Source organism: Anopheles arabiensis, chromosome 2, assembly GCF_016920715.1.
Source record: "Anopheles arabiensis isolate DONGOLA chromosome 2, AaraD3, whole genome shotgun sequence".
In the NCBI taxonomy this organism is placed as follows: Eukaryota; Metazoa; Arthropoda; class Insecta; order Diptera; family Culicidae; genus Anopheles; species Anopheles arabiensis.
In genome coordinates, this window is record NC_053517.1 from 58,916,160 (window position 1) to 58,931,948 (window position 15,789).

General features: G+C 43.8%; 1 long non-coding RNA gene across 1 annotated transcript; it reads right to left on the minus strand.

Moving 5' to 3' along the window:
• Positions 1 to 14,962: 14,962 nt before the first annotated feature.
• LOC120896825 lies at positions 14,963 to 15,461 on the minus strand. The gene is made up of 2 exons (XR_005738465.1): positions 15,300 to 15,461; positions 14,963 to 15,124 (listed from the first exon to the last, which is right to left on the minus strand). It is a non-coding gene; the product is annotated as an uncharacterized LOC120896825 (long non-coding RNA).
• Between the last annotated feature and the right edge of the window lie 328 nt (positions 15,462 to 15,789).

The window sequence follows — 15,789 nt, forward strand, 5'->3', positions numbered from 1 at the left end:
ACTCACTTACTGCTTCTCACTCAATGGAACGCATCTACTCACAGGCTCCACTACTCACAACGCTTGATGAAGTTAAGCATGGCATCAAGGAGCTTGATCTCATGCACCGTGAGCTTCTCACTTCCTTCAACTCACTAATGAACAAGCTCAACTCTCATCTTGCCACGCATACCACTACATCGAGTGCTCACCATTCTGCGATTCCTGCTACGCACTCAACGACCACGAATCCAGTTGCGGCCTCTAAGCTCACCCATCAAGCTGTTGGTGAGAATCCTTCTAAACGTCGATTGTTAGATCGCTCTCCCGACCCATCGCCTACCAATACCGTTACACGCGCTATGCTTTCATCGGGTACAGGGTTGTCCTGCAATAATATTACGACCGTTCCTGAACGCCCACCCCGTACTTGGGTCTTTATCTCCCGTATTGCTCCTGATACTCCGATTGAAGCGATCCGTGAAATGGCCTGTTCTAACATAGGGACAGACGACATCTTGGTATATAGCCTTGTACGACGCGACCGGGATCTTTCTACGCTCTCTTACGTATCTTTTAAAATTGGTGTACCGGATTCGTACCGGGCTATTGCTTTGGCTGCTTCAACCTGGCCTCGCGGGATCTCTTTTAAGGAGTTCATCGACCTTAATCCCCGCTCCGTCAATGTTTGGCGACCCACTACTGCAGCATCCCTTGCACCTTCTGCGCCTATTACTCGTGAATCGGATCATCCTTCATCGCCATCTTCTATCAACCACACGACACAACTGCGAAACGCTGATTTCACTATTTCGCCAGATCATGGCCCTATGAGCTTGCCTTATACGCAGTACTTTCAGCAAGCGTAAACCGGCTGATCCGGCTGAAGATTTTCATGAACTACCGACTTTACCCGAATTGATGGAAGCTAACCCTGCATCTAATACACATAATCCGTCCGACTCTCTTTCGCCGTTAATAACTTGCAGCGAGAGCACTCCCGGCGCATCTCGCTCTCTCATCCCTTCGATCGATCAACTAAACATCTACTATCAAAACGTATGAGGATTGCGCACAAAACTAGACGAGTTACGCCTCTCTCTATCTGAACTTGATATGGATGTGTTGGTGTTAACTGAAACATGGCTCGATGGCTCAATTTCGTCCTCTCTTATCTCGGAGGATGCATATGTCATTTATCGCTGCGACCGAAATTCTCTCAACAGTAACCGTTGCCGTGGTGGTGGTGTACTCATTGCCTGCTCTTCCGTGCTGAACACGTCAACTTTATCACTGCCGTTCGACTCGCTGGAGTCTGTTTGGACAATTGTTAAGCTTCAAAACCTTGCAATCTATATCGGCGGCGTTTACATTCCACCCGATCTGCGTTCTTCCGAAGAAGTCCTTGACGATTTGCATGAGAGTGTTAGTTTCGTTGCTGGCACACTTAAATCAAATGATCTTATGGTGTTACTTGGTGTTTTTCATTCACCATCACTCTCCTGGCAACCGTCGGCATCATGCGTTAATCACTTCATTCCTACTGGTGTATCTCGTGAAAATGTTTCTCTGCTTGATGGAATGTCGGTAAACGGTTTGCTGCAATTATCTGGCATAAAAAATATACGTGGAAGTCAATCGGACCTTCTATTTGCCAATGCTGCCAATGCTATGCCTTCTTGGAGCGCTGCTCCCCCGTCATAGCTTCACCTGTTCCACTCGTCGCGCTAGACAATTATCATCCTGCTCATGAGACAAGTGTGCTCCTTACGCACTCTCGCCCTGCATCCTCTCAACGAATACCTACGGCTCGTATGTTCAATTTTAGGAAGCTGGACTACCAAAAGCTTCATCATATTTTAGCCGGTACCGATTGGTCCTTTACTGATGCTGACTGTGACATAAATCAAGCTGTAGCAGCATTTACTAATGTAATCACTTCCGCCTTCCCTTCCTGCTGTCCTCTCCTATCCTGTCTACCGATCCCGTCTTCGCTCCTTTTCCGTACCATAAACTCCTTCCTACTCCTTCGTGAATAATTGTATACTATAGTCAGTAAGCACTATTGCTGTAACCCAACGTGGCCAAGCAATTAATAAAATAAAAATACATAAATAAATAAATAAATAAATATGTCTTACTATGGCCGCCCTAGGCGGATTGTTAGCGATTGAGCTACTTATTTCACCTCAACCTTGTTTGAGGACTTCTTGGAATCGAAACATTAGCCATGTCCTCAACGCCACCGGATCCCCACTAGCCAATGGACAGGTAGAACGGGTGAACCGTGTGTTGCGTCCTATCCTGAGCAAACTATCTGATGCTCCAGACCAGACCGATTGGGTATCCAAGTTGCGGTCAGCCGAATACGCTTTAAACAATACCGTCCACACATCTACGAACTTCTGCCCCTCTGTTTTACTCTTTGGTGTTGAGCAACGCGGTAAAGTTCCAGACGAGTTAGCCGAATACCTGGATGAGGAATTTGAACGAGCCTCTAGAGACTTAGAAGCCATTCGGGCTAAAGTGCTAGAAAATATAGAAGAGTCTCAACGGAAGAATGAGGAATACTTTAGCAAAAAGCACAAACTACCACAGCGCTATAAGAAAGGTGACTTAGTGGCTATACGTTACTCTCATACGACCGATAGCGGTAATAAGAAGCTCAATCCTAAATTCAGGGGACCTTACGTCGTCCATAAAGTGTTGCCCCATGATAGGTACGTGGTACGCGATGTAGAAGGATGTCAACTCACTCAACTACCCTACGATGGGGTTCTAGAAGCGAATAAGTTGCGACGTTGGACCGAGTCCAGTGATTAGGAAATTGAGGGCAATTTATTGTTCAGGATAGCCGAGCTGTAACGTCCGGACTAATATCGCCCACTGTGCACTCAATCCGAACCCCGAACGCAGCGGTATAAATGCATTATACCTTGACCGCTAGAGCACCCGGTGTGCTAGATGAACTCATAGAATAAAGCTCTCTTCTTGGGGCGACTATGAACTGAACAGACGTAAGCCACTGACTTCTGCGTATAATTATTTGTGTGCTCTTTCGAATTGTGCTAAATCTTATTAAAACGGCCAATTAACCTTACGCCACCCGTAAAACGCTTGGTCGTTACAAAACCCAAGTTGAAAAATTGTACAGGTGTGTATACGGTGTGTGAACTTGAGCGCTTTCGAAAAATTGGTATAATATCTTAAATTTCTTTCAATTTTAGGGAACATGGATACTCAGCAAAATAATAAACGCCTGCGATGGGAAGGCGGGGAAATTATTTCATCAATAGATGATTTTATGGATGAATTAATCCCCTATGAGGAAGAAGCAGCAAGGGCAAGCAAGTGCTAGTGAAGCAAGTGAAAAATCATGCACCGCATCAAACGAAATAATGGAAATGTTGAGAAAAATTCTAGAAACACAAAACTCTATCCATAGCGAATTGAGCCAACAAAAATTAGAAATTTTAGAGATCGAAGAAAGCCAAAATCAATATCAAGAAAAGATAGCTGAACAATCGAAAAGCATTTTCCAACTACAAGTTTATATTGAGAAGCTAAGCAGTGTAGTTTGTGATGGAAAGCGAGTAAAAACGAACCCCCATGAGGGATTTATGAAACTAGAAAATAAGAAGGATTTAGATGATTTCAACCAAACAATAGGATCAGACGAAGACTACAAAGTTAAGATATATCAGTGGTTGGATCAAAACATGATGAAAGGAGGTATGAAAAACACGATGAATGATTCACGTGGCATGATCTTCTGCCCAGAGTTGTTTGCAGGTTGCAACTGGAAAGGCGGCCCGATAAGTAACCCTAAAATTCCTTTAGCTTCATATTCTAAGCTTTTAGAACTTTTCAGATCCATTGGTAGCAATTCATTGAAAGAGGCAACTGAAGAAGACGTTGTTGATTTCTTCAAATTGAAATTGCGATATGGAAAAGATCGTTTAAATTTAAAAAAACCCAAAAGCTACATAGAAAAGGTTTTAAATATGAATCTTAAAGATTTATGGGTAGGATCGCATTTTTTTGCTGCAATCTGCAAATAATTTAGTCGCAATTAATTAATTAACGTGCCTAATTCCTCGTGTTTTTGTTTATTCATCACCTTATTCATTATTTCATTCATCCTTCACATTCACAAAAATATAACGTTAATCGTTAGAACTGTATTGAGCCAGAACATATGTGTTCAATCTTACGATTTCGGATAATGTTCTTTCGCGTTTCGGTGTAACTTTTTCTAGCGTTTTATAATTACCGGGTGTTGTTCCTTGTATTGCACAATTAGAAGAAAGTTTATTTCACGCAATTCACTTATACTTATAAACTAATCGATCGTGCCCGAACGCTCCGAACTCAACGAATGATCTTCGTGTTTCGTTAAACACGAATCAACTGGCAGGGCTTCCGTGCCTAAGCCTGAACATCCTCCCCCCCTTGACGCAAGTCAATAATCATAATTATAACAAATAAAGATAACCGAAGTTAAAAGTATGTGCCTTCGCGTTCAGATGCAGGTAAGATACAAATTCTTAAGAGGGGGCATGTTACGATACCTTTCGTTATTATCAGCTTTACTGCCCGTGCCAGCTTATCGTCTTCGGTGTGCGCATGCCGTGTGGTGTTGCGAAGGAGCAAACCGATCTCCGGGATAATCTGTCTGCCAGGTAAGCTAAGCTGTTGTTCATCATCGCCATAGAATAAACGCGTTGTACTTCTTATAGGCAAGCCGTCGACAAATGCTGAACCTATGTGCCGACTAGGATATGCGCTAAGTGTAAGGGACGACTAATCGATAGGTCATCAGGCATCGATAGAAGAGGACGCGAACGCGTCGCTGCCTCGATTAAGTTTAGACCGGTAGTACAGGTGAAAGCTGCAGTGTAGGTGGTTATCGCTTGACGGTCTTCGCTGCTGCCTTCCACAATCCGCAAGAGGGTGGTGGTGTGGGTAGAGGAAAGTGCCAAGTGCAAATTCGGTTGCAATCTGTAACGAATAAGTATAGTTGTTCGCCGCGGAACAGATTAACTAGCTCATGAAGCTCGCTTGCAGCACTCGCGTTGTGTGCTGGTAAACCGCGTCGCGCAGTCAATCGTGGTAGTGATGAAAGTTGTTAATGCCAAAGTGTTGGTTGCTTGCGTATACATCGAGGGGAATTTTTCACAACAAAACCACACAGAATTCGCCTTCCATCTAACGGCCAATGCTCATCCCGTACCGTCGTGAGCAATGATCTTCCTTCTCGCTGATGCTCCGTGTAACGGCACTTGTCGATCATGTGCGTAAACGGCTGTATTTTAGGAGGCAGGACAGGATGCTTTGCATGGTAGGGCAGCTGAATATGCCGTAATATTTCTCCTACTCGAATGATTCCTAGAGGGTCTAGGAGTGAAGCTAGTATTCGCCAGGGTGTTTGTTTCGTCACAACGTTGCCGTTTTCGGGCTGCCCGAGATCCATTGAAAATGCATCCAGCTGCGCTGTATGGTGTTGCACAGTGTTTGCAATTTTCATGCGCTCGGTAGTGATGATTAAAGGTGCGTGGTGGTGTGCTGCTGTTCGTTGAGTGCGTGACCTTTCCTTAGTGTTACGTGCGTAGCGAATGCAGTATGCAACGATACGCGACAATCGCTTGTAGCTGTAACACGTAAACAAAGGAAAATTAGTAGGCGTTATCATTACGGTAGCACTCACCATACGAATCTCAAGATTCGTTTCTTCGGTTGGTTCAGGGTTAGAGTTGGGCCAGATGGAAGCGGGTAGACAAAACCAATCCGGACCGAAGCTCCGCAGCTTACTTTTCAGGAATTCTGCTGACATACCGTGAAAAACGAAATCTGCAGGATAATACGCGCAGGATAAATGCTTCCACGATCGCTGGTGCGAAAGGTGCTTCTCGTATAGTAAAAACTTTCGCGCCGAGCGTGTCTCGATGTGTTCAGCATATAAAGCGGCGAGCACATTAAGTGAATTGGATACGTCATACGTTTTATCTAAATGTAGCTCAATAGCTAAGTGAACAGCTTGGTGTTTTGTGACTTCGTGAAACTTTTCGTGCTTTCGTACTTTGAGTGAATATTCATCATTAACTTGTGCTTCTTCTTCTTTACAAAATCGCTGGGTGGATTCATTTCGTGATGCCATGCATGCTACCGATGGCATGTAAAAGATTTCGAACAATTTGGGGATGATCAAAACATCAACATCTAGCTCGTAGTGGGTGGCTTTGGACGCAAATTTCGCAAGCACCGTGTGTTGCACCGGGATGGAAAATTGATCCGCACCAGTCAGAGTGATGTCGATCGAATTATGTTTTGTATTTGATGTATAAGCGAATCGATCGATGATTGGCATAAGCTGAGTTACACCATCTAACTGTACGCTTGTAGGATGCATTACACTATGTGCATCGCTAGCATGAATAACCGCAGTTTGAGACAGAACTTTCTCAGAAGTTTGTCTCAGTACTGCCTCGCTGTTTGTTTGAGTGCTTGCCGTGTGATCGTCAGTGTTGTGTGTGTGTGTCACCGGAGCATTTTGCGCAGCTGGCTTGGTTGCAGTGGAAAATGCACCGATTGTATGTGTGTAACACGCGGGAACATTTTGCGCAGCTGGCGTCGGTGCAGTGGAAAATGTGTCGGTGTTTTGTGTATTACACGCAGTAGCATTTGGCGCAGCTGGCTTCGGTGCAGTGGCAAATGTGCTGGTGTAGTGCGGTGTGTGTATCAGTGTGTGGTGTGCTGAACTACAGAGCTTACACTTGTGTTGCGACGAGCAATCACGCGTGTGGTGATTGTCGTGCAAGCAATTTAGGCAAAGCTTGAGTGTATTTGCGTTCTGATATCGTTCATCCGAATTCATGAGCATGAATTGCGGGCATTTCGCTATAGAGTGTTGCGAATAGCATATAGGGCATGTGCGTGTGTGTGCGTAAGTCGTAGCCGGAGAATTAGCTTCGCGTAAAGGTTTAGCTTTTTTATGCTGGTAGGACATTTGTTTTCCGCTAGGTGTCGCCGCGGTATTGTTTACACGAGTGTAACTACAAGCTAACCCGGGAAGCGCGATGGTGGGCTGCTTTGTCCCTGCCAAATAAATTATGCCTGCGCTTTCATTTCGCGGCAAACGCATTTTGTATGATTTTAACACGGCTTCTATGCGTATCAAACGGTCATCGTAATCATCGCGTACAACGGCATTATGCACAATTTCGTCGTGTGTGACTGCTGCGTCTTCTAATTGGCATTGCACAGTTTCCAAGTCGATGGAAAGCTGTTCGATTTTTGCAATGAGAGGGTCGATCTGCATTGCATCCCGTTCTGGGTAAAAGTCTATGAGAAACTTTTCGTAATCCGGTAACATCGCTAGCAACGCTGTCCTTCTGGACGATAGGATGCGTTGTTGGGTTGGCATAGTTCGGTTTTAGGATGACGCTAAATTTCACGAACACAGTGAGCTCGGTCGACGGTGTTGCGACTAAAGCAAAGTTACACGCACAATAATCACAAATATCGCGAGAATCCGTAAAATTATTTCAACCAGAATCCGTCGTTATCCTGGTCACGGCACCAATTTTCTATCTTACGATTTCGGATAATGTTCTTTCGCGTTTCGGTGTAACTTTTTCTAGCGTTTTATAATTACCGGGTGTTGTTCCTTGTATTGCACAATTAGAAGAGAGTTTATTTCACGCAATTCACTTATACTTATAAACTAATCGATCGTGCCCGAACGCTCCGAACTCAACGAATGATCTTCGTGTTTCGTTAAACACGAATCAACTGGCATGGCTTCCGTGCCTAAGCCTGAACAATATGTGTTGAATTTATGTTTATTGAATAAGTTCCGAGCTGGATAATCCGTGGTGATCGTGGTGCCGTCGTCCGAAAGCCGTTGACCCCATTCGTACGCTAAAGCCGCTAGAGAACAGTGAATTTTTTAAAATGTTACTTCAAGTAGCAGTCGACTCTATCGAAATGATTCGCACAAACTCGCGTTAACTAGTTTTTTTTAACACTGTTTATTTTATAATTCACAAGCGTTAAAAAATTAACTGTTCTCTAGCGGCTTTAGCGTACGAATGGGGTCAACGACTTACGGACGACGGCACCACGATCACCATGGATTATCCAGCTTCACGGACGTTAAATCGCCACGATCCTTCCGAGAACTGTTTACATCTTACTATTAGCACCACCTGTCGTAGTCTAGCCGTTCTAGTTACAGGGACCCAGCTAGCCACCGATGCGTTTGTCGCAACACTCCCCCTCGGTGTATCCACTACGATGGATACACTCTTAGTTGGTGGGTAGCTGGTTCACTAACCTTTCATCTGCAGGTGAGGCTACAACTGCTAGCCTGACGGTCGGTCGTTCCAAAAAGTGTAAAGTATAGTGTTGACAAGCTCGCCTCGTATTCTTTAATGCTGCTGGACTGTCGTCAAGCGTTGAAAGTGGTTTTGCTCCGGATAGTTTACCCGATGAACCTAGTAAAAAGTGGTTCGGTGTCAGAGGGCTGTCTTCGTCTAGGCTAACCGGAACCTCGATAAGCGGTCTAGGTCAAGGCTTTTTATGTTAAGATATGTATTAATGGCGTAAAATGTACTTTAGCCCCTGTTCGTATTGTCTTAATTGCTACCATTTTACATTTAATATTAGTTATATGAATAGTTCGAAGCGTTGTTGAAATGTCGTTTTCGTATCCAATATAGTTATAGATTTTATCGGAGGCAATAGGAGTAGTAAAGGCTTGAAAATGTCTTACCAAAGGATACCCATGTACAACGACTGATCCTGATTCCTCGATAGCTTTTTCGTACTTAACTATGATATTTCTTTTTGTTAAAAACCAAGAATCCTAAACATTTTTCCTTAACAAAAATCCTTGCCTAACTTGCAAAATTAACTCATCGTTTTTTACTTTAAGTGTAGGACACGTCATACTTTTTTGGTTTCTTTGGGCTGCAGTGTCTATGTCTCGCAGCAATATAATTTTTCCTATCGCTTGATGCAAACTTCGGTAGCTAGATTTTACGTAACTATGTTTGATTATCTGTAACATATTTTCACAGGAATGTGTCGACAAAGTTATCAGAGGGCCTAAATTGTTAATCTCTTCGTATACATGAAGCAAAAGATGAACATTACTCACTAGATATATGCGATCGTACACAACACTTTAATCCTCAACAAATTTCCTCAACAACGTACCGGCATACTCCCACTGGTCCTTTGTAGCATCCATGCTATCGCATACCCACTTAAAGCATGAATGCTAACAGCCGGGTAAAACACTGCACATGCGTTCCGTGTTTTACTGCACACGCGGTTCCGTGTTTTACCATGGTGGTCGCACCACCCAAGCTGGAAATAAACAAGGAAGACCTCCAAAGTAGGTCATAAATAAGGAAGAACAATTAGCATAAGAAACGCATTAGACCTTAAGCAAAACATTGTAAATTGTAAAAGCCCACGTATGCTAAGTGGCATAACGTTGTTCCCACGGTTTAACTGGAAGTTCGCTGTTTACCTGACGCATCACATTGATTTCAATTGTTACGCAAGGTCAAGTTCGATTAGTTTACCGCGCCAATCGCGAAGTGCTAACACAGCGCTGCCACCAGGCCTATGACGCGAACCCGTACCGAACCAACAACAATAATTACCATCACCACATGGCGACCGTGACAGTTTAAACAAGTGCGCGTAAGCAGTCGACATATCGTCTCAAATAAGTGCGCGTAAACAAAAATCACAAATGAAAACGATACCACGAGCAAAAGCGTGAGAAACAAGTGACTATCGGGTGCAAACCATAGCAAGAGAAGTGTTTATAAACATCGACAATAAGCAACAAGTGCAGTGTCGCAAGTTTTAAAAACAAAAACAAAAGTGAAATCGAGACCGCAAGTGCAGCGCAAGAAATAAGTAATTAATACAGACAATAGCAATACAGTGTTTGTGCCGTGGAGTTAAGTGTAAAACATTAAGTGAACAAGAAAAAGCTACAAACATCACAACAGAAAATTGCACCACCACGACCATGATGAACCAGCCGTGATAGAGCCACATCATCCTAACCATCCTCATCATCATCATCATGCACAGCCGCACCATCATCATGTCCATCATGAGGCGAAAGAACTCCGTTGGAGCCAAAGCCTCACAAAAATATAAGAAGAAGAAGAAGAAATCATGCCCATCATCAGAATCATCCCGAGCAGCAGCAGCAACAGCAGCACGCAGTAACTACAGGAAAGCACTGCAGTTCTTGAAATGGATGTTCAATGAACACGAGAAGGTAAACCTTTCCAAGATTCTCGCGTCTACAGAAAGCGTCATTTTCTGTAAGAGGGCTACACCAAGAAAAGGGGCGTTGGATACGGCGGCAGCCACAGTCGAAATTGTTAAGGCTCTCGCAATAAATGAGATCATAGATAATTAAACAAAAAAAAATATATATATAGTCAAATTATTTCATGGCATCTTCACTAACGGAGCATATATCAAATTTAGAAAACATTAAAGACCGGCTGAAAGACATTACAAAAACTTTTAGGTCGTGTCAGATTAAAATAATAAAAAAACAAATTAGCGACGGGTACGAAAAATTACAAATCGACCTTGTCAAACTCGAAGGAAAAATAAAAGAGGACGAACTAAATAATCTGGTAAGAAGCAGTAGAAAAATCTACTGTGAATTGACGGAACTCGTCCAATTTCACGAGAAAAAAAAGTCTGGATAAAGTTTCACGAACAATGACTTCGCCAGTAGAAAACATTAAAATCGCGTCGGCACTAGTGCCGACATACAACGGCAACGAAAAAGAAGCTGTGACATTTATTGCAGCCTTAAAAGCGTTAAAGGCCGTAGTGGAAGACGCAAACAACGGGACCGCTGTTTCCGTCGTTGTATCAAAATTAAGGGGAAAAGCCCTTTGTTGATGACAGCGCCGCATAATTAGGTCATCACGGCCTGGGAACTGACCGACCGAACGAAAACAATTGTAAGCAAATCTAATGTAAACAATATCGACCAAATAAAAACTGCTGATCGCGATCGATCAGCAGAAAATTAGTATATAAGATAGGAATAAGCATGAATAAATCGACTTTCAAGCACAAGAACTCAAAGACTAAGTTGTTTGTCTGTTCCAAGCCAAGTCGGACGGTAAAATCCTCCTGTCTTGGCGCTTCCCAACGAGTTCAGACTCGGTGCGGAAAATATATGGTGGCTCCAGAGAGGATTAGTAGAGACCTCGCAACGTACAAGTCGGAGGTTAACTTCCGATCTTGAAACCCAGAGTCGGCAGGAACATACAAGTCGGAGGTTAGCTTCCGATCTTGACGAACGTATTCCTGACCGATAGAGAAAAACAACCGGCGCTCCAACGGAGGAAGGTTCGTAAAAGCGGAAAACATCGCGAATGTATAATAGTAGCCAAAAACGTAAAGTGCAACAAACCAAACGAGTGCAAAAAAAACGCCTGAAACAGTGCTTAAGAAGTCCAAGGTACAGAGACAGAATTCAGTAAGGCGCCGTACGATCACCGATATATTGTGATTGAATAAAGACACCGGTGGTAAAAAACGACGTTCGCTATATCGTTTCGGTCGTACCACAGGTTTGTAAACAAAACAAAAAGGGTGTGTGTGTGTGTGCAGTGAAACGCAACCTCAGAAAGGGCGTTTAAAAACGGACGACCTGGGAACATCTGATCGAAAATCATTACGTAGCGTACTAGTAACAAAGTGCAGTGTAAACAATTACGCGTGTGGCACACATTCGCAGTGAGAACGTAGTAAAACCCACAAGACGCTAACGACCGCGGTTTACGGACGTTCCCGTAAAGCACCGGCAGTGTACTCCAATTACAACAACACAAGTAAATGTGCGGATCAAGAAAAGATCAACAGTTGGGGAGTGTAACAATACGGGACGTGCATACAAAAAAGAAATCTTCGAGCTAAACCGTATCCGGCTTTAGCATTTCCGGGAAATCACAAACATAAAGGTGTTGATAAGAGTGCGAACTAGTGGAGTAGTACGTGTCCAGCTTATTGACGTGTGTTGATACGGTGATCGGTAGCCAATGGTCATCGCCCCGGAAGACCCGATTATCCAACGAAAAAGCGTGGTGGCAATACTACCCAAGCAGCGGATCTGAAGGCGACCAGAAGACAGGGGTACTGACGACACCGCGGGGGATCACCTGAAGACGACCTCGGGCAGGACAAGCAGGGGCGTTGTAAGAGCAGCAACGACACGACGACACCCATCCAGATCGGCAGCGACAGCCCAGTTACTTTATCCACCGGTTACGCAAAGTGAGTAGTATGGATATCATATTTAAAAGCAACCCGAAAGGCAATTGCAAGCTATGCAAGAACCCCGATGAGTGGGACACACAAGTTAATTGTATCGAGTGTGACAGATGGTTACATCTCAAATGTCTGAAGCTAGAAGGTCCCGTTAAAAAATATGTGTGTCCAAAATGCTACACAATAGCTGAGGAACGCAAGGGAAATAGGGAGGCCTTAATGCAAACAGAGAGGCTACTAAAAGAAAAAACTGAAGCGGAAAAAAAGAACTAGAGAAGAAAACGAATGGTGTGAGAAGGAAATCGAAAGTCTAGAAGACATATTAAGAAATGAAGAAATACATAACCAATCCGACACAACTCACCTACAAGACGACCTACAAACACTTACAACAAACGTAAATAAAATGGCAAACTTGGGTTTTGCTCCACGCAAGAAGACAGTTTTAAAACTTCCGGATTTCTATGGCAATTATAGAACATGGCCTCGTTTTAAACTACTGTTCGAAGAAACCACTCGAACAGAAAAATTTACGAATTTGGAAAACCTTACACGGCTCCAAATTCACCTTAAGGGAGATGCATTGCGATCCGTTAGCGGGTTGATGTTTAACCCAAGTAACGTGGATGCAATCTTGGAAAGATTGGGGAGGCTATATGGCAACCCAGTTAGCATTTTTAACGCCTTACTAAAAGACCTTATGGTGGTTAAACGGGCATCTTTGGAAAATCCATCTTCGATTATTGAGTTCTGTAACGCACTGAATAACATGGTGGAAAATATGACCATGTTGAACCAAACGGAGTACTTGATGGACCAAAGGCTCCTTACAGATCTGGTCGCAAAACTCTCTCCGGACCTTAAAACCAGGTGGCTCGGGAATTCACTTAACGAGGAAGGTGACAAAATCAAAACCTTGAAAGATTTCAGCAAATGGTTGAAACCAACAGAAGACGTGGCGATCACACTTCTTGCTATGGAAGGTGGTCAAAGAGACAGACCGGCGAGGCTGAATACTCACTATTCAGCCAGCCATCAAATTTCAAATAAAAGCTGTCTAATTTGCAGCCGTCCTCATGAAACCATATCTTGTTACAAGCTAAAGAATGCCTCAGTAAACGAAATATGGAAAATGCTGAAGGAGAAAAACGTTTGCACTAACTGCTGCAAATTCTCTAACCATGCGGCCATTAACTGTCGCTCAAGGCCGCAGTGTACAGTGGATGGTTGTGGACAACGACACAACACCATATTGCATGAAGAAAAATTCAACTCAATGGGCGCGGCGTCAAAAGCACATTTAAATTTTCATCAAAACTCGGAACAATACCTATTTCAAGTTCTGCCAATAACTGTCTATAACGAAAACAACTCCATCGAAACATTTGCATTGATAGACCCAGGATCCTCAACGAGCCTCATGACAGAAAGCCTAAGACAGAAACTAAATCAGCATGGCCCAAGGAAGCCGTTAACACTTTCGTGGACAAATGGATGCAACCAGGTAGAGGATACAAGCACGTCGGTACCTCTGAAACTCAGAGGTCCAAACGGCAGGCTGCTTTATGTCAAGGACATTAGGACAGTAAATGAACTGGACCTACCCACTCGTAGCAAACGTGTTGAAGAGAAAATTTCCCACTTAAAGACGGTAAATATTTCAAGCTACAAAAATGCTAAACCCACCATTCTGTTAGGACTTCCACATGCTTATTACACGCAAGCTGTGGAGTCCAAATCAGGAGCGCCCAATGAACCAGTGGCACACAATGGAAGAAAAGTCAATGAGAGACCTGATGAAAAGGTTTTTTTCAACAGAAGAATTTGGCGTAAGGGAAACCAAATTCACCCCAAAATCAAAGGACCATGAAAGAGCCCTAAGTGTAATGAATGATACACTGAAATATACAAATAATCAGTATGAGATTGGCCTACTTTGGAAAGATCCCAATGTATCCTTACCAAGCAGCTACGCACAGGCGCTAAGAAGGCTCGAAAGTCAAGAACGGAAAATGAAAGGTAATGACGAGATGAAAACCTGGTATAAAAATCAAATTACTGATTATGTTCAGAAAGGTTACGCTCGTAAACTAACACCATTTGAATTGCTGAATAGAGATCCAAAGATCAATTACATTCCCCATTTTATGCCCTACAGACAAAGAGAGCGAAATTTACAGGCGAGGGGCATGTAGAAACAGGCGGAAGGGGCTCGGTCGATTTTGTATTGGCCGCCATAGTCGAGCCGCAGTGATTTTTTTCTGAATTGAGAGTGAGCGCGCGCAGCGCTCTCTCGCATGCCTTCAAATTACACGGGGCGCTCTCGCGATACAAAATAGCTGATCAGCTGATACCCCTCCCTCCCGTTTTTTCCTCTCGCGCTGCGCTGGATGCGCGGATCAGCTGTTGTTGCTCTCTCGCGTTTCTTTCGGTTTGCGCTGCGCTGTTGCCGCACTTGCGCGCTGCGCTGAACACCCCCTCCCGTGCGTTCTTTTCGGTTTGCGCTGCGCTGTTGCCGCACTTTGCGCGTAGCGCTGGACACCCCCTCCCCCTCGTTTCTTTCGTTGCGCGTTGTGCGCTGTGCGCTTTCGTTCACTTTGATTTGCAGCGTAATAAAATCGCATGCATCGAAATAAAACTTAAACACATCAAACTCGTTTGATATTTTTACACTTTATTGAAACTTAAGGCACAGTTCCACACATCGCTTACCACAATCTTGCCACAAAGCCACACATTTTTTATTATAAATAATAAAAAAAAATCGTCACTTCAAGCACCCGCCTTACTGCCTGTATGTTGTTTATGTTGAATACTGTAAAAAAAAGCATTGAAATAAAGCAGCATAATTTACATATTCATGTTGAATTATGAAAGATTATCGCTGCTTTATTTCAATGCGCACAACACTTCAACACTTGAAAATACGACCGAGGCCGTAATAATGTGAATTGAAATAAATAACACTTCAACACTTCACTTCAAATTACATCGAGCGCCCGGGACTTAGGCTAAAACGCGCGCGGCCTCACACTGCGAAGGCTTGAACTGTACTGACGATTTTGTGTGGTAGCAAGAAAGGGAACGCACGAGGAACACTCGCTACACTAGTGCGAGCGAGACACCGACACCAGCAAGCCACTGCGAGAAAACCAAACTGAGCGCGCTGGCTGAAAGTGAACGCACACATTCACACATGTGTGATTGTGTGAGTGCAAAAACTGTGTAGAAAGCAAAACACGCTCTCGCCGCCGCGTAATTCCGCGTATTTCCAGCCGTCTCCCCCTGCTTCTACATGCCCCTCGCCTGAAAGACGCACACTTTTACATTCTCATTGCTAGTAGGGTGGTCATCAATCCAAATAAGCCAACTCCAAAACCAAGACTGGTTTTCGATGCAGCTGCAAAGAACGAAGGGATTTCACTTAACTCTACTCTCTTGTCCGGACCAGACGCCACTACGTCAATTTTTGGAGTATTA